This window comes from Cupressus sempervirens, chromosome 2 (assembly GCF_028749045.1).
Source record: "Cupressus sempervirens isolate cs-2001-9-10 chromosome 2, ASM2874904v1, whole genome shotgun sequence".
NCBI lineage: Eukaryota > Viridiplantae > Streptophyta > Pinopsida > Cupressales > Cupressaceae > Cupressus > Cupressus sempervirens.
Window position 1 is genome coordinate 133,492,747 of NC_143119.1, and position 20,083 is coordinate 133,512,829.

General features: G+C 36.5%; 1 protein-coding gene across 1 annotated transcript in view; it reads left to right on the plus strand.

The window, feature by feature from the left end:
- The first annotated feature begins 790 nt into the window (after nt 1–790).
- LOC149571396 (Transducin/WD40 repeat-like superfamily protein) overlaps nt 791–20,083 on the plus strand; it is a 41,846-nt gene continuing 22,553 nt past the window's right edge. The window contains exon 1 of the mRNA XM_089812929.1: nt 791–882. The gene's annotated coding sequence lies outside the window, so the exon portion shown is untranslated. The remainder of the gene's footprint in view (nt 883–20,083) is intronic.

Here is a 20,083-nt window from a genome sequence, read left to right on the forward strand (position 1 = left end):
GCCAAAAAGTGATAAAAAACATTTACCATGTAAAAAGATGACACCCACGGTCTTAAGAAAGCTCTTGCAGATCCCAAAAGTTACACAAAAGTCTACTCTCCAAGCACAAAATGAAGGTGGGAAGAGAGTGAGTGATACATAAATAAATAAGATAAAATCTACTCTGAAGTAGATTAGCAATATGGAAGCCCACAAAGAAACATATCTAAAATGATTTGCAATCTCTTTGTAACACCATTGATTAAAACTGCAAGTATCTTGCAAATAAAGCATTAAAAAACTATTGTAATCGCTAATTGCAAAATATTATGATAGCTCCACGTTGATGCCACCCTCCGCTCCTAGTTGTTGAGTGACCACATGCACATGCAGATACGTGGAGCCTTCAAAATTGAAAATGTTGCATGTTGTTATGAACACCTATCCTATTTTCTTCTATTTTGCTGCAAGAAAAGAAAAATAACATAGAGAAAAACCATTACAACCAATGGAAAATGAGAAATAAAATATAAAAAATCATTTTAATAAAGAAAAATTCAAAGAACCATAGTATAAATGCAATTTTATAGAGTTTCCACAGTTTTTGAAGAATGGATTAAAACTGGAAATTGAATCAAAAACTTTAGTCTCCTCCCTTACGACAGGAACTAATAATACTAATATGTTAAATGCAATTATTTAAAAAAAAACAAAAAAAACAAAATCGAAAAGGTCCTAACCAAGGTTAGAAATACATATCACATGTACGTAAGGCCTTTTTAAGGTCGAAGGGGATGACACAACGAGTTTTATAGCGCTTTAGTAGTAAAAAATCACTCAATATCTTCGCTTACACGACGTACAGGCAGAGCGGATTCGACAGATTACCTCAACATTGCTCAGGTTCGTTATTTCTTTCAGTATTTCTTTTTTTGTCGGTTAAACTCTAACACTATATTCTTATTTTTCTTTCTGTGATGCGAGCGTTCTGGTCATGGATCGAACCTCTGCCTTCAGGTCTCAAAAGCCCTCTACTAATATTCAAGTTTATTTGCAACGATTTTGGAGACAATCCCCATGATAGTATAGAGTGTGAAGCTGCTAGGATTTTCAGAATCCGGGAAAATATATATCAGGGTTTTAATGTGTTGGATTTATGTACTTGTAAACCCTAGCACATCTAGGGCACTTCTAGAATTCGAAATTGTTCCATGGGATAATTCTATAATGGTTAGACGCTAGAGTAACATCTTCAGAATGATTGGGTGTAGCTATATATGAATGTATAAGTGTTTTAGTATAGATGGCAACTAATAGTAGATTTGATCTCCCCAAACACCCGAGTAGGCTTCGACGACGGGTAATGCGTATCCTGTTATCCTCTATATTCGAACCATTGCCTTCCCTCCGAAGCACAATTTCTTTAGTATTATGCCCTCGCAGGTGCGTAAGACTGCAAGATTTTTTAATAAGAGTTACTTACATTTCTGGTCTTAGCAGCTTAGGGAAAACCATTTGCTAGGTAGTCAGAGGAGTGACTTTTGGTTTTGGACCAGGTTTAATATGCAGGTAGAAGGACTTGCAATTATTATCTGGCTTCACTTGTGGCTCCATTTCCCACTTCCAGCAGTTTGAAAGCTAGCAGCTGAAGCAAATAATTGCTAGAGAATAATAGAACAATAACGAGAACCAAGGACCTTTAGGGTAAAATTGATAAAATATGAAATGAGGCAAAGATCGATCTCGAAAATATATTGAAAGAAAAGAAGTGCTTATACCCTTAGCTACTGTCTACACAGTGATGAACCAAACAAATCTGAAAAAGTTAAAAAATTTCAATAGTTAAGCAACTTCAGTACTGCCCATTTGACTGATGATGTTCAGAAGAATCCGAAATCAGTTTGAGTATATCAGCAGTGGAATCAATCATGGTTGTTGTTTGTTTGAATTTATGAACCGACTTTGAGAGTGTGGCAGTACTTACCTTTGTTTGTCAGCGACAAAAGAAACTCCAACCAGTTTTGAGTATTTAGAAATCTTGGAAGTTCAAATCAATAAAGAAGAAGCAGGACTGTTAGACAGGACCTTAGGAGATTGAACTATTGAGACACAACTTGGAGGTTTCCGAAATTGAAAGAACATGCTAGATTGTGACAAGGGGCAAGTTAAGATGAGAAAATATTGTGGGTGAGAGTTACTGATCCAAAGTAAGAGATGATATTGCTTGGCATATGGCTAGCATGCGTAAGTTGAATTTTCTTGCTAACTAAAAGGTATTTTATTTGAATGTGCTGATGGCCTTGTTTGTAAGATATGGACTATATAAGGCATGGTCATATAAATCTTTAATGGGAATAACTCGCATAGGACCAAAAGATAAATATTGTTTCAATTATAGGTAAATAGATTAGCGTTGGGGGATTGTTTTTAAAGAAAGAATAGCATTGCTGAAACTGAATAAAACACAACTGAATAAAACACAAAAATCTTCAACTTTTTGAACAAAAGATACCAAAAAATTGTGGAAAAGTTGCTAGAAACTTCCAGCTCACTATTTTATTGTGATTTGCAATATTTTCCATAAATAATCACACACTTTCTGGCAGGCAAAGAGTGTTGGCTTGTGTGTATAACAAAATATGCTACATTTAATTGCGTTTTGGTGTGGGGACATCAGGAAACGTGGGGATGCATTTTCAAGATTGTATAGAATGGGATGCCTTTTTTATGGGATGACAACTAAAAAAGTGGAATTAATTTTTTTTTTTTTCCAAATATTTGTATCAAAGACATTCATTATTTTCATTACATACAATAATATGAAACATTAGGATGTAATTAAGAATTTTGGAGGCAATAGACAGATTGATGTATTCATGACCAGGGATCTGATAAAGATTATCCAACCATACAATCAGATACACATTTTTGTGGTGGAAATTAATGACACTATATATAAACAGAGATAAGATCTTAATTGATTAAGAATCAACAATACATTCCAAATTTATTGCAAAGGCTTACTTTTTTTTTGATTAGTAGTCATTTTTAACTAGGGCTACAAGCCAGTGGGGTCACATTAGGGGAGCCCATCCATGTGATTATATGTTGAGGCAATAACGCCTCCTAGATTTGACTCTTGCTAAAATCCACACTCCTCTCCCTGTAACGTCCCACCAGGGAACCCAAAATAAATTACCTTAAAGTTTCACTAATTTTGCCAAAAATCTTTTTTTGAAAGATAATAAACAACAAGAGATAACATAGCAGAAGCAATAACTCACATACATACAACCATCATAAACATATTACATCTCTTAAGGTTCCCATGATGTTGAATCACATGTATAATTTATTTAATATTAAATGTAACACATAACCAAAATCCACATCATGGAATAATCACAAGTATGAATCCAATAAATATTATACAATTACAAAGGATGCCACTTGGCAATAATTAGAATGCATAATCATGCATTGAACAAGGCACAAGGTATGAAAAGATCAAAGAATACACATCATCAATAAAATACATTCTCATAAAATCTCTAATAATCAAGTACAGTACAACAGAATATAGTCATCCAACAGAAAACACAATATCAAAAATGAAAGGAAGAATTGCACAAGAACATCCAACATTGATATCCAGTTGTCAAATCTCAATGGAATAAGAAAAATGCATTGCTGCCCGACTTCGTGGAACCTAAATGGCCCACTCCCACAATGCTGAGGAGATAGTCTCAAGTCCCATACATATATCAATCTCAAAAGTCATAACCAACATCTAGGTCAAGGAAATACTGATAGCAATCTATCTCAAAGGTACCAAGACACAAGTAACGTCTAAACCAAGAGGCAACAAAGACACGTAGGAAATCTACTATATAAGTGGGCAAGTGTCATCGCATGAGACAACTCTAAGGTTACCCTGGCAGCCTCTTTGGACTTCGACCCCCTATAGCTTCAATTTGATTCAATTTCCAACCTCTATGTGGCACCAGTATCCTTTCGTATAGACAAGGCATACTAACGAAGCAAGGTCGCAACCAAGCATCCTTTCTACTCCCATCCTAGCCTGTACTAGCACTCGAGGCATGGGCGAGGAAAAACAATGACTCTTATTAGTGCATTTTAAACCCATTTAATGAAATGTTAGCACTTGTTAAACCAACTTACAATGGGTTACCTAGGCAGCCACTTAGGGCTCTGGCCTCCATTGCAAGTGACTTTCCAACGTACACACAAATTACCTACCCTAGGCTCATAAAAATTACAACTCATAAAATTACAATTTTCACCTTAGTCCTTTACAATCAATTGGAAAGCACCTAAAGACCAATCACAATAAACACCTCAGTCCTATACAAGCAATTGGAAAGCATCAAAAGACAACTAAACAAAGCTCAAAGGTTACACCAGGAAAATCAGCATAATCACCTCAGTTCTATACAAGCAATTGGAAAGCATCAAAGGATAACTGATCGGAGACTCAAGGGTTACTCCGAGAAAATCATACCATTCACCTCAGTTCTATTCAAGCAATTGGAAAGCACTACAAACATTTGATCAAACTCATCATAGGAAATATGTGACACATCACCATTGTCGGGTATAAAAGATCATATACATAACATCATTATAGATCAAAACCCCCAAGCCTCTGGTAAACATCTTGATTGGTCAAAGTACTAAGTCAAACCCGAAACCAACATCAGTAAACCACACATCACATAAAGTACAAAATACTAAAACAAACTCAAGGGTCAAAATCACCAATTCACGTCACTTGACGAATTTAGAAGGGTAAAACTCAGATGCTTGTCCTCTTTCTAGGACAGTTGGCTTAGGGTTAGGATTTGGACTCAAGAATTATCTTCCCTCTTTTACCATTGAGATACTGCAATAGGGCATGCTCATCTTGGCAATTCAGGGAAGTCGATGGCCAGTACTTGCAATCTACATAAAATTCGAGCATGTACATACACATATAATCTAAACTAAATAGGCAATGGCGGGGAGTGGTGCATCATGTAGATCCCGACTAGCAGGTGACTACGACTCCCTCCCTCAACCACATCAAAAATGTCATACATAAAGTAAAACATACGGGTATACCATACACATGCAAGTATGGGGTAAGTAACGATAGAAAACTGCATATAAATCATTCATCAAGCTAACATCATGAAATAGCTGAAATTTCTATATGAACATATATGTATCATCATTGAAAGCATAATCATGAATGCATGAAATAACCGAGTGTCAAGTAGCTCATCAATATATCAATCGAGTATGAAATAACATCCAAACAAATCCAGTAACCAAGTAGCGATAATCATAAAATTGGCCTAAAAGAATCCGACAATCCAACATGAAAAGTAAACTAGGGGTAGGCATTTCACTCCCTTTCACTCCAAAATCCTCATCACTCCATACTTGTTCTCCTTATCTTTCCACTCCCTTATCTCTGCATCTACCATGCCTTATCTCTCCACACAATTCCCCTTATACCTTTATACTGCATTATCACCTCACTGCATTGACCCTACCCCCTAGAAGTCTACCATGGAAGCACCAATCCCTTATATATTCCATCTTGCTGCCAACATGGAACTCCTTGTCGAGAATAACAACCACCGATTGACCACTTTAACCTTCCAAGTCACTTGTCATTAGGCTCACACATCTGCAATGTCCATAGTCAAAGTATAATTAGGCACCTTCATTGTGTATGCATAGACCTTCATCAACGACAATGATCAAGTGTACCAACTTTTTCATCTCTCATTCGTGCAGGTGTCTCAAATGTGAAGGGTGGAAGAACACATGACATCTCTATCAATAGGGATCATGACCACTGTCACGCTGTCGGGTAATTGCCATTGTAAGGGCTTACGTTATGAAGCCTCAACTTTCAAATATACATGCACACTTTGTCTACAAATTTCAGAAATCTCATATCACACATTTTTAACAATGTTCAATATGTTACTGAACAAACTCTGAAAATCAATTTGCAAGCTAGGCTGTATTCAATATGATAGTAGTGGTCATCTAGCCCTATTTAGTTTATTAGTTAGTGTTTAGATAACATATAAACTTTTTTGTTAGCCTTTAGAAAGTTTCTATTTTATTCTCACTTGTTCTCCATATAAGGAAGTTACTCTCTGTTTTGTACTTACTCATTTGTGATGAAATATTATGTATGGAATAAAGCGACTCATTGGGCTTCTATAAGATTTGGCAAACTTTCTAAAAGAAAAATTCGTAGTCCTTTTTCCTGGAATTTATTCCAATTGTTTTTAATCGCTTTTCAATTAAAAAATGACTTTGCAAATTCATTGGCAGATTCAAAGATTTTTTGCTGAAATTCCCGATCTTGGTCGAGGGTTTGAGTTGCACGATTTTCTGGTGTGAGCGAAAGCTTGCAAATTTTGTGGTTTGCATGTGTTGTTTTCCATGTGAAGTGTTTTCTTGTTTTTTTGTGTGACAAAGTTTTGGCCATTTATTGATGTATTTTACCATGCGAAGCTTGGCCACTTTTCATATGAAGGTTTCTGTGATGCGTGATGGGTTTTCTAATTTTTGTCCTTTCTCAAAAACAAAGCTTGTAATCCAATTCATGTATTGAACTTTGTGCTAGGTTTTGATCAATTTAATCCTAAAAAATCATGTCTAGTTTTGATCAATTTCTCTCCTGAAAAATAATGTATAAAGGATCTCTAATAGATAAACAATTACAAATATTTGTAGATAAATTCTGATTCAAATAAGCAGAATGAATGTACTTATCTTTCATTGTATTTGCAGCAAGGTCTTTAATATTCTTCCTTCTTCAGCAACGATCACTGTACTGGATCACTATAAGACAAATGATGTAAATAATAGCAATGATATTCAATAATATTGATCTGATACTGCAGGTACTTGGATGCTTGTTATTGATGCTTTCATTGCAGTCCGATGAGCACACACACACACACACACACACACACACACACACACACACACACACACACACACACACACACACACACATATATATATAAAAGGAGACATGACTTCGAAGAGTCATGTAGGGACATGCCTCTTCAGAGGCATGTTTTAGTTAGCATGAAACTGTGTCAACATTAGTTTATGTATGCTGCCTGATAACAACACAGTATTAATAACAAAGTCAAGGCACCAGTTAAATACCCGACACAGGCAATGTAACCTTGACTCGGGTAATATGAAACCCGACAATAACATCAGTCGTGAGTAATAGAAAACTCGACAATAGTATCAGTCGGCGGATAATATGAAACCCGACAATAGCATCAGTCGCGGGTAATATGAAATCCGATAAGGCAATAATATCTGTTACAAGTAATATGACACTCGACCAATTAAGTTGGTCAATCATCATGCACATTTTCTGTCAATATACTATATGCATAACAGAGATATATGCATACGTATATGTATGCATAAATCAGTATGAATATATGTACGTATACATATGTCTCTGTGATGCATATCAGATAGTGATGGCATTATATCTCAGTAATGTATAATAGATATCAGTGATAGAATACAAATGCTTATATCTCTGAAATGTATTTGCAAATAATAACATCATAGAAGATTCAAGTTTTGCTTCTCCTGACGCTAAACATCAACAATTTTAACCTCAAAATTATTTTTGAAGGGGTTTTAAGGTTACCCTTTTTTTCGACAAAATGATTCTTTGTAAACTTCAGTTTTAGGGTTTGGCAAATTTTTGCATAGAAATTGTGTTTCTTTTTGCAGCTATTCTAGGTTTTATCTAGAGTTGCCAAGGCAATGGCTTGCACACAAGGGTTTGCCGATTTTTCCACAAAATTATGGTTTTAAGTTACAATGGTTGACCTTGCAAGGATAACTTTGTTACTCAACATTATGTTGGACAGAGTCTTGCTCATTAACATTTTGCAGATCTAGGGAGGGTCTTAACAACAATGGAACGTTTTGATGGGAAGGTGGTGGCCTTTTTTTAATTTGTTACCAAAGACATTGTGTCTTTTTGATGCAGGAGCATCCTTAGTTTGTTGGCATTCTTGCATCACCCAAAAATATTTCCTTTTTGTTTCTCTGTTTACAATTCATTTGGGTAGTTTTCTTATTTAATCCTTATGGCGTGGTCTAGGCATCGTGGACTTGCCATGTCTAGCTTCACATGGTGTTAAGATGTTTCCAAATGAAGTTGCCGTAAGATTGGTCTGATCCTATTTTGGCTTTCTTGTTCTAATGGTGAAGTTGGCAAGATGTGGCTTGCGATGGAGATTCATGACATGCGATGCCTATTGGTGCATAGTTCTATGTTGTAATACATTTCCTTGATCCTCTTGTATGTTTGCACAACACAATGTATTCATTTGGGGATTATTCTAATGATTTGGGTCTTGGCCTATTCGTCATAACATGTTTCCTTTGTCTTTGAATTTAATGATTGGATAAGCTGTGTGGTTGGTGATCTTGGATATAAGTAGGTTAGAGGTTCTAGTTTTAGGTAGTGCAAGGTAGAGCGTGAAAGTGCAAGGTTGTGGAATTAGGTGTGACAAAAGTGATAGACTGCCGAAGGTAGATTAGAAGCAATTGGAAGTTTAGTTTTGTTGATTGTCCATAGTTTTTAGAGATGTTCAGTTGCAAACTTTCTAGCAGTTGTATATTGACAATGGTGCTGTAATAATTGTATTTGCAGGCTAACTTGATGATAACCTAGTGGTATTCTTCGGTATTGTGCTCTTTCTTGTAAATTTTTTATATGCATTTCCGCTGTTTCTTACGTTAGTTGCAAGTTTAGACATCTCCCTTGGGGATTCTTTGATCTTGGATGCGTCACTTTTGCATGGTAGTTAGTAAAATGACTATTAAGGGAGGATGTTCATTTAGGCGTATTTAATTTATTAGTGAGTTTTTAGATAACATGGAAACTTTCCTTCTAGCCTATTAGAAATTTCTATTTCCTTCTTTGTTGTTCTCAATATAAGGAGACAACATCTCCATTTATCCTTACTCATTTATGAATAATGAAATATTATAGCAAGGCTTTGTCTACTAGTAACTGCCAACTACCTCCCAAATTATCATGAATACTGTTTACATGGTGAGTTCTATCAATTGGAATAATTTGTGTTTTCTACAAGGTGGTGTAAAGCTTGTTGCGCAATAAGATATGTAGTACTTGTCAAATGAACTATGTGTGCGGTCGGATCTATACAATGAAATTACATTCGTTTCTAATTACAAATCTCATTGGCACTAGTAGAGTTGGACACGTATTCAAATGTTGGTGCAAATCTTGAAAGCTTGCCACACACTCAAAAATGTCTTCCTTAAAGATTTAATCAAGCCACAACTGTGAACTATTGAGTAGTTTCTGGACTCATTTCGACATTAATGTACACAAATCTATCTCGAAGCATCGATATGAATTTGGATCTCTGGAAATGAATTGCAGTGGCTTGCAACACTTTGCAATGTTGCATAGTGATTTTGAATTTGAACTCTTATGTTATCGAAATATGTCTAGAACTTGAATATATGTGCGTTTAGATTGTCTTTTTTGGTGAAAATATGTTTCCTGGAGCTTTACTACATAGTTAGCAAAACAAAACATAAAAAAAAAACATTTTTTTGATGATAAAAGTTTGATTTCATATGTTGGAAGCTCTTGCATCACAGATTAAAAAGATTTCAGTTTCTTGTCATTTGAGATTTCATTAGCAATGCTTATTTACAAGATCATTAAATGGCTAAAAGGTTACTGTTACAAAATGGCTAAAAGGCTAAAAGGTTACTGTTACAAAATGACAAAATGGAGAACTCTTTCTACAACTGCTGTCCACCTCATCTTTTCATAAATCTGAATTAGAGTTTGGATTTGTATCATTACCAATACAAGGGACTGCTTTATCCAATTGAACACCAACCAATTCCTCGTGTGCCTCTCATTAATTTTTATGGCACTCAAGATCAACCTCACACCGTAAAGTTGTTCATTGACCCTAAAGTCACACACATAGTGCATGGTCTCCAACTTCTTCACTTGTCTATAGATAGCCCTGTTCCTCTTAACTAACTAAATGGAGCTATATATAGACCAATTCTTGTTTATAGTATAGGAATTAACAATTTGTGAAGAGAGTCAAGTGACAATCAGTCTCAATTATAGAGTGTTCTTGCCGTGTGATATCCACTATCCAAGAGGCCTGGATTGAGCTAGAACAACTCATGTATTTTCATTTCTAGTTTTCTCAATATCGGGCCTTTTGATTATCAAAGGCAACCTACTATGTTTGCAATGCTATATGTTTTTAAAGGGCTCTCATTAACTCTTCCTTCACCTTTTCATCATTACAAGGATGCATCCTAGCCATTGGTGCACATCTATGTTACCAGAAATGCAATGAGGAAGCAATCTTTTGTGTTTGAATGGTGGAAATGTTTTTCACATTGTACACGGTTGTTTCTAAGCTGTGCCTCCTATTTCAATCGATTGCTGAGGTTTACAGATTTTAAAAAATCTCTGCATAGTTTTAGGTTTTTCCCCAGCTACATCAAGGAGTTCGTTTTTAATGCATGCAAATAGAGATGGGAGAGTTGAGGATAATTTTTGCATAATTAAACTCATCTCAAAGAGGAGTTTTTTATAATAGTTTAAACAAGGATTTCTGCTAAATCCATGTTTAGGAAGGAAGATGAAACAGCATGTGTCATAAAGAGTGTTGAACGAACTTCATAAATATGAGAGATTGTGAATATTGTTTTCTCACACTTTATTTATACTCTAGATTTGCATAAAGATAATAGCGGTTATATAATCAATAAGTACATATTTTCCTTTTTTTAAGCAATAGGCTGAAGCCTTAAGTATTTTATTAATACTGAAATGTTTTTTTACACCCCTTCAGTGCGGGCACCGGAAGGAAAGGAATAGAGGAAAGAAAAACCTCCGGTTTCGGGGCTTATGTGGTCTTGTACATAAAATTACATATCTTGCCTATGTTCATGAGTGGTGAATTAAGGGCAAAGGTTCCTCATTTACAAATTCTAAAGTCTGTTGCCTATATATGCAAATATACATTACTATTTGCAGAATCATCGCTCCTTTAGGATTTTAGGATTGATGTTACATGACATATATCATATAGACACTTACAATTACATCCTTAATTACATAATAAACTATTTTATTGACTCAGCTGGTGTCCCATCTTACATCCTTCGATATATTGATTCCTATTTCGAGGTACTTAGCAAACTTCTTGAACTTCCTAATAATTTCTTGTGGATGCTCATTGTATGCTCAAAAGGTGAATACACTTCTATAGACCATTATACTTGAGAATACCCATGATGAAGAGCATTTCAAGAGGCGGCCTATAGCTTTCTATCTATGATGTGCAAAGATACAAGATAGAAGGGTGGCTCTTAAATGAACCTAGTTAAGCAACCCTTGCAAGGTGCACCCTAGAACGAAAGATTCAAAGGAGTAGAGGCAAGAGTGCCAATATCCAAGAATCAAATATGCAATGCAAGATGCAAGATAAGCTAAATGAGATGCAAGATCTAAGCTAACAAAGAGTTACAAAAACCCCTATCTAGACTAGGTGAGTTAAGCTACCACATAAAGGAAATCTAACCTAAGAATGCAAGTGAAGGGAGTGCAAAATGTGCTGAAGAGTGTGAGTAAACAAAATGAACATAACAATAGAGTGCAAGCATAAGGTATGAGAGAGCCTCCTTTTAAAGAGAAATGGACGGTAGAGAATAAGAGGCAAAATCTACGGTGGAGAATTAATCTCTAAGGCAAAATCAATAGTAGTGGTTAAGAGGCAAAAGATGTGTGGAGGAGAAAAAAGATTCCACCACTTTGAAAAGTGTGCACTCACATGTGTAGACAAATATGCTTTTCTTTTATTTTTAAAATAAGAACAATCCTTTTCATGTGCACACATAAGACAAGAGGGATTTTGGGCACTTTATTTAAGTAAAAGGGGACATGTTTCTTTTAATTAAATAGGAACTTAGGATAAAGTGGTTAAATATAAAGTATTTCAAATTAAATCAAGATTTGTAGAGATTTAGTCTAGCATTTAAGAATTTTAAAATGCAGAGAGGGGCCTCATAGTTTACTAGACCATTTTTGGGTGATTATATTTGCCCCGCTTTGACTAATGTGTGATCGATCTGGGAACACATTGAGTCAAAGAATGAAGATGTCATGGTAACAACTAAAGATAGGATGAATCAGAACCCACAATGATAAGATGAGTACCAAAAAGTCCAAGATAGATAGTCAAGTCAAGATGAATTAGAACCCCTAACGATAAGATGAGTACCAATGCATTAAAGTAGATCAAGAGCAAGTAGATAGATCAAGTCGAGACAAATTAGGACCCATAACGATAAGATGAGAAGATGAGAACTGACAAGTCCAAAGCAGATAGATAGATGTAGTCAGGATTAGTGTGCAAAACTATAGTTATAGTATTCCTGCCCCCTCGGGGTCGAAATTGAAATGAAGTAGAGGAGATGAAGAAATGAGTAAGATTTGATCAAATCGAGATAAGATAAAGTCCATGATGGCAGATAAGAGATGAAGAGCAAAGGTTGACCGCCAAGCATTGGTATAATGCCCCAATTTGACTAAGTTTGACCAAAAAGATGGATCATGAGAATTAGATCAAAACAAGAAGAAAGGTGAAATGAATGAGAAGAGAGATGAGGAGGGTAGAAATGATGAATGCCTCAAAAAAGATCAAAAGATTAAGCCTCAAAAGGTCAATCAACTGCATCGAAGAAGGCAAAATTTTAAAAGTCGATTTTGACCATCAAGATGAATCTAGATTTCAATTTTGATCCCGACAATAGATCTAGGATGTCAAAATTAGGTAAGTGTGCAATTATGAAAATTTGAAGTGATTAAAAATTAGGTCAAAATAGGTCAGAAAGGTATATAAGGGGTCCAAAGGGGTAGATAGATGGGATGATATGATTAACTCCTTTTGATGATAGGATAGTAAGGAGATGAATGAAAGACAAGAGGAGATGACAAGACATGATCGAGGGAGGATTAAGGGAAAAATGATTGGGTGCAGTTGACGGACGACGCGTCCAAGAAAGATGAAATAGATTCTCAAAACTCAAGTGTAAAACTGAACTAGAATGAAACCCTAGAATGCAAACTAGTATGCAAAGTGCAATTGCAAGGGTTATATAAGTAGGTCCTAGTTTTTATCATCGAGCCTTATTAGGGACATCGCAAGATCATACAATCATCACTAGTGTTGACAATAGGGATATGAATATGATCTTATATCGGATAGGAGTGTGGGAACCCAACCTATGCATCAAAGACATAAAGGTTAAGATGACAGTGCAGTTAGATTCCCTAGTTTTAATGTAGCAAGATTATGCTCGCATCAAGACACATAATTTCTATATGGCCATAAGCACAGTCTTGCGGGAGCAAACACAGTGAATAGCCAAGGATGTACCTTTGAAGACCTAAGTGTCAAGGGGGTCAATGCAAGATGCTAAAGACCCCTAAGATCCACAAAGTACACCCATAGACAAAAATCAAAGGAAAACATGCTCCATGCCCCCAATCCTCCTAGTTCAATGACATCCTTGTGAGACTAAGGAGGGAAACACTTAGCAAAAAAATCAGCATAGACAACACGCAAAGAAATTAAGTCAAGCAAATCTCAGTCGGTTTTAGTTGAAGTGTTTGTGTGAAAGTCAAGTTGTTGTCATCCTAGGACTCATGTTGGCAAATGATAAATATCGCATCAGCCTAACTATAAATAAAGTGTCGACTCAAGGTAAGGTATTTGATAAGTGTTGAGAAACAATTGATATCAACTGGGATATTGAAAAACATTGTTTAGAGAGCTGTCAAAGAAACACAAATGCAACCAAGAGACCTAGAAAGCTATACAGTTCATGCCCCCTAGACTTAGACGAGGATCAATTCCAAACCAGGGAAGGCAAAAGGGGATATGAGATGGATTATGTCTGAGTGCAAAGTGACATGCTGATAGACAAAGTGTAAGGATCTCAAGTAGCGCCTGTTTTCAGGTTTTCACCACTTGGTACTATTTTTTAATATATTTATTTTTAGGACTTTTTTATGATTTTTTTTGTGTTTTTGAGATGGTTTTTTGATGATACATCAAAGTGCTTATTGCTAGGTTTTCACTAAGATGATCGTTTTTCAAGATATTTTATAGTTTTAAAGGGTTTTTTAGGATCATATAGTATGTACAAAGGTTTGAGCAACAAGAGCATCAAGCATAGAACTTCTTGAGATGTAGGACATTGATAGGCTCAGGGAGTTGCACTCCCTTAGGTGTAGAAAGCTGATAAGCTCCAGATCCAAAAGCAAGAGTGATAATATAAGGACCCAACCAATTAGGTTCGAATTTGCCTTTCTGTGCTCTGTTCTGTTGATTTTTTTGATTCTCTCTAAGGACTAAGTCACCAACTTGAAACTCTCTAGGACGAACCTTCTTGTTGTATCTTGTAGACATCCTTTTCTGATAAGCTCTCATGTGATCAAAAGCAACTTTTTGACATTCATGTAGAAGCTCTAGTTCTTGGATTCTTATAGTTTTGTAGTCTTCATCAGTGATCAAACCCTTTAAAGAGACTCTTAGAGAAGGTATCTCAACCTCAAGTGGTAGAACAACCTCAGATCCATACACTAGTGCAAAAGGTGTTGCCCTAGTAGATGTGTGAGTGCTAGTCTTATAAGTCCATAATGTAGGATTTATCTGTAAGTGTTAGTCCTTTCTGGATTTGTGAATAGTTCTATGTAGGATTTTCAAATAGTGTTTTGTTAGAGGCTTTAGCTTGGCCATTCCCTTGAGGATAGTAGATTGAGGACCAATGTTGTTTGATCTTGAATTTCTTGCATAATCGCTTAAGGTCTTTGTTTTCAAACTGTCCTCCATTATTAGTGACAGTAGATGAGGAATGTCATGGCAACATATTATGTGATTTAGTATGAAGAGGGACACGTGTTTTCTAGTAGCAATAAAAAGAGGAACAACCCACTTCGTAAAGTACCGAGTTGCAGTGATAATGAACTTATGGATGCTAGAAGAGCTAGGTTAAATTTTGCCCACGAAGTCAAAAGCCCACTGCTAAAAAGGCCAATGTGTAATGGAAGGTATCAACTCACGTCCAGGAGCATGAATCAAGTTACCATGAAGTTAACATTTCTTACAAGACTTAGCATATCGCATAACATCAGTTTGCATAGTATGCTAATAATAACCAGCCCTAAGCAATTTTCAAGCTAGCCCAAGGCCATTAGAGTGAGACCCACATATTTCGTTGTGGACTTCAACTAATGCTCGTTCGGACTCATCCCTCTCTAAGCATCTAAGAAGCATTTTGTCTAGACCTTTCCTAAACAAGTCACTAGAGATGAGGGTATAGCAGGAGGCATTGCAAATGAGTTGTCATTTCTCATTGCAGGTTAAGTTGTCAGGTATGATTTGATCACGTAAAAAGAAGAGATAGCGACATAGTGGGAAGACTCATGAACAACACAAATAACTCTGTCAATAGGGGAGTCATAGGCAGGGTGACATAGATCTTCCAACAGGAACTCAAATCTGGACTCATGCTCTTGTAGTTTTAGAATAGTTGCTAAAGTAGCCATAACATCTGCAACCTTATTCTCAACTCTAGGAATTTGTTGAAATGTGAAAAGTGAAGTAATTCCTTAAAGCATCAATCAGTTTCTTGTAAGGGATCAATTTGTCATTTCTAGTTTGGTAGGCATTATTGATTTGATTGATGACAAGCTGGGAGTCTCCAAAGATGTGTAATTCCGTGATCCTCCATCAATGGCTAGCTTAATCCCATTTGTAAGAGACTCATATTCAGCTATGTTGTTGGTACAGGGAAACAAGAACTTGTAAGATTTTAGAATAGTGTATCCGTGAGGGGTAACAAACAAGATACCAACACTGACACCGTTTTGAGTGTGAGATCCGTCAAAGAACATTTTGCAAGTTCTCTCAATTACATACATGATAGATGAGTCAAGAAAGTGCATAGGAACATCATCCTGTAGTGGAATTAACTAGTTGGTTAGTAATTTCTTGTCCTTTAATAGCTTTACGATTAACATACTGAACGTTAGATTTTGAGAGAATCATCATCAATTTAGCTAGTGGACCAGTAAGGGCAGCTTTACTGAAGAGATATTTGAGAGGATCAATCTTAGCAACCAAGCGTGTAGTATGAGCAAGCATGTAGTGTTGGAGTTTTTGAGATGCGAACACCACAACAAGTCAAGCCTTCTTAATGTTGTTATAGTTGACCTCATAAGCTATAGTGTTCTGCTGATATAGTAGATAGCACTTTCTTTTCCATTTTCATCTTGTTGTGTTAGTAATGCCCCCAAGGAAGTAGTCGTAACCGAGATGTACAAAATCAATGGTTTTCCAGGGATAGGAGGTGTAGGAGGTTTTTCTCACACTATTCATTGCGTATGCCCCCAACGAAGTAGCCGTAGCCAAGATGTACAAAATCAAAGGTTTTCCCGGGATAGGAGGCATTAGAATAGGATTTTTTCTCACACTCTTCATTGCATATGCCTGTGGACCCCTTGTGTAAGTTCTTATTAAAAGGCTGTGACCTATCAACTAACTGAGATATGAACCTCCTGATTGATTGAAGGCGTCCTTGAAGACTCCTTAGTTGACTAATGTTGTGGGGACGTGGCATTTCCACGATTGCTTGTACCTTCTCGGGGTTAACGTCAATCCCTTTAGCAGATATAATGTATGCCAACAGTTTACCTGAGGTGACACCAAAAGAACATTTCTTGGGATTTAGCCTAAGCGGAAATTGTTTCATGTGGTCCAAAATCAAGCTCAAGTTTGCTAGATGAGTGTTTGTTCTTTTAGATTTTGCCAGGGTGTCATTTATATAATCTTCAATATTCTTGTGCATCATGACATGGAAAATGGTGGTCATAGCTCTTCGATAGGTGGCACCAACATTCTTTAACCCAAACAACATGACCTTCCAACAAAAGGTACCTCATGCACATGTGAAAGCAGTTTTCTCTTGGTCTTCTAGAGCTATCTTAATATGGTTGAACCCAAGAATCCATCCTTTAGAGAGTACATCTCTTAGCCCATAGTCGTAATCACTATCATGTCAATGTTAGGAAGTGGGGAATCATCCTTTGGGCAAGCTTTGCTTAGGTCTCAAAAATCTATGCATACTCGAATGGATTTGTCATGCTTGGATACAAGTACAATGTTGGAAATCCATTCAACATAGTCTATAGTTGAGCTCAACTTTCACCAAAAGGGCGATATGTGGGTGCATTTTTCTCAATTTTTGTTTAACTGGCTTGACACTAGGAGCTACAAATAGATGATCCATGATAAGTTTGGTGTCAAGTCCTGGCACAACTGCATAGGTCCAAGCAAAATTGATCTTCTTCTCTCGGAAGAAGTTAGTAAAGTGCTCTTTTTCAATACTTGACAAGGACTGGGCTAGATGTATGATGTTAGGAACCTCTTTTGTTCCAAGATTGATAGGTTGTGTAGGCCTAATCAACACTGATGATCTCTCCTGAAAGTAGCTGGGCAGACTACTAACTCATCCTTGGGCGCCTAAAAGAGGTTTTCACCCTTGGACATGTCTTTATTTTTTACTATTTATGGCCCTAACACTACGACAGTGGGTTTCACCTTCACAATGGCTATTCTTTTTTAGTTTTCTTTTGATCTTATGACTAAGGTACTTGATATCTGATTCTGTCATCCTAGTAGCCTATTCACTGGTTGAAAATACTGCAGGTTCAATGGCATTGAGATAGCAAGCAATCTCATAGTCATTTTGGAAAGAGGGTAGTTCAGGTCGTTGGTTTTGTAAGGATTAGTCAATGAGATTAGGATACATGAGTGGAAGTGAAGTGGAAGATTCCAAGTTATTGATGTGGAAGGAATCATCTCCAGTGACAAGGTATTTTGAGTCTATAAGGTAGTCTTTGAAGATGCTCAAATCAGATTGATTCCTAGTGAGGTCAATGTGGTCCACTAAGTCAACATGTGTGCTCAACTTGTCAAGTCTTACGGTTGACTCGTCTACAACGTAGGTTTGGTTAGCATAAGAGTGTATAACATCTACCCCCATTCATGAGACACAACTGAGAGAGAATCTCATTTATATTCATTAGAATTAGTACTATGATCACATTCTATGATTCTATCTTTGTTAGGATCTTCTATATCTGATTCATCAAATTGTCTAGAAGTAGACACTTCAGCACTACAATCATTTGGCTGTCCAATTTCTCCCCAAAGGATAGATGTAGAGGGCAAAAAGTCCTCATCATCTTGACTAGTAGTATTAACAGGTTGGACTTCCTCTTCTAAATCACTTGTAGTAGGAGGTTCTTGATCATAAATAGGTAAGCCATCATCAACAACAAAACCTAGGCTAGTAGTATCTTTGCTTTGCTGTCCATTAGTATGACTCAAAGGTTTAGTTAGAGAATATTTGTTATTAGTTAAAGGACTATGTCTTGAATATCTCATTCTCTTAGGAAACTCATAGCCTTTTCCAGAGCATGTAGGAGAAACACGAGTAGTAAGTGTGACTTCATTAGGCATCTCTTCTCTATAAATGAAATCTCTAACAACTTGATCCGCTTTCTCATCTTCTAATAGAATTGAGGATTGGACAAAAGTGTCAAAGACTGTCATGGTAGAAGATGAAGGTCTTGTACTTTCTAAAGGTTTTCCATTGGAGCGAGGGGAAATTGGAAGTGCAACGATAGAATCAAGTGTGTATTCCCCCATGCCAATGTTCATCATTTTGAGTTTCCTTTCACAATCAGCAAGTGTAGTTTTGGCTTCGTCAACAACTCTATTATTTGGTACCAAATGTTCAGCAACAGTAAGTGTATTGATAGACATAAAATTGCGCATTGGAATAGATATCTCCGTATTGTTAAGGGGAACTTAATGCACTGATGATATGTAGAGGGAACTTCCTGCTTACATATCATGGATCCATGGTCTCCCTAACAAAATATAGTATGCAAGAGGTATGTCAAGGACCTGAAAGACTGCATCCTTCTCAATTGGACCAACTCGGATAGGCAATACCACTAAACCTTTAGAAGATCTTTTAACCTCACGATTAGCTTTTATTGTGATCTTTCTCCTAGGGTCAATAGGAAAATTAGATAGACCCAGTTGTTGAATGACATGGAAAGAACAAATGTATAACCCGATACCATTGTCTATCAACACACATTTGACTTGGGTTCGATAGATTTGGATGTTGATGTGAAGAGCAAGATTATGTGGATGATCAAGAGACTGTCTTATTCAAAAAATGAGAGGCAGTGTGGATTGGAAATGTGGTTAACCATAGCTTGGAAGCTATCAACATCAATATCAGTGGGGACGCTAGTTGTAGAATCTCCTTATGCAAAGGTGACAACTCGAGCAACTCAAAGATAGATATTCATGCCGGGGTAAGTTGTAGTTGATCCACAAGATTGCAAGTAGACTTGGCACTAGTCGACGCTTGTTTGGAAGAGGAAGAACCCACTTGCTTAGGATTGGATTGTTTGGAAGAATTTGCACCTCTTATGATAACTTTAGGTTGGCTCCTAGTAATAGTGTTAAGTCTTTCACCATGTGAAGAAGAGTTTGCAGTTCAAGCATGATCATGGGTTTGTGTTCACTAGGAGTTTGTCTTTGTGTGGAACCAACACCTCTCAAGATAACCTTAGGTCTCTTGTCAAGATCTGAATCGTAGTTAGTCTCGTCATTGGTTTCACCACGTGAATGCTTTCACTTACAGGCCCAAGCATGTGAATGAAATTGTTGCTATTTGTGTAAGTGTAGTTGATTTTAGCATCTTTGTTCTTCTCATTAGATGCTGACGTTTCTCCTTGTTCATATTTAGGAAGATGCTTCTTGAAGACCTTGTGATTAACATTTTTAACAAGTCCATCTACACCAACTTTCTCATTCTCAATGAGGTCTTTGGATGATACATTTCAATTTGATGCAATTGT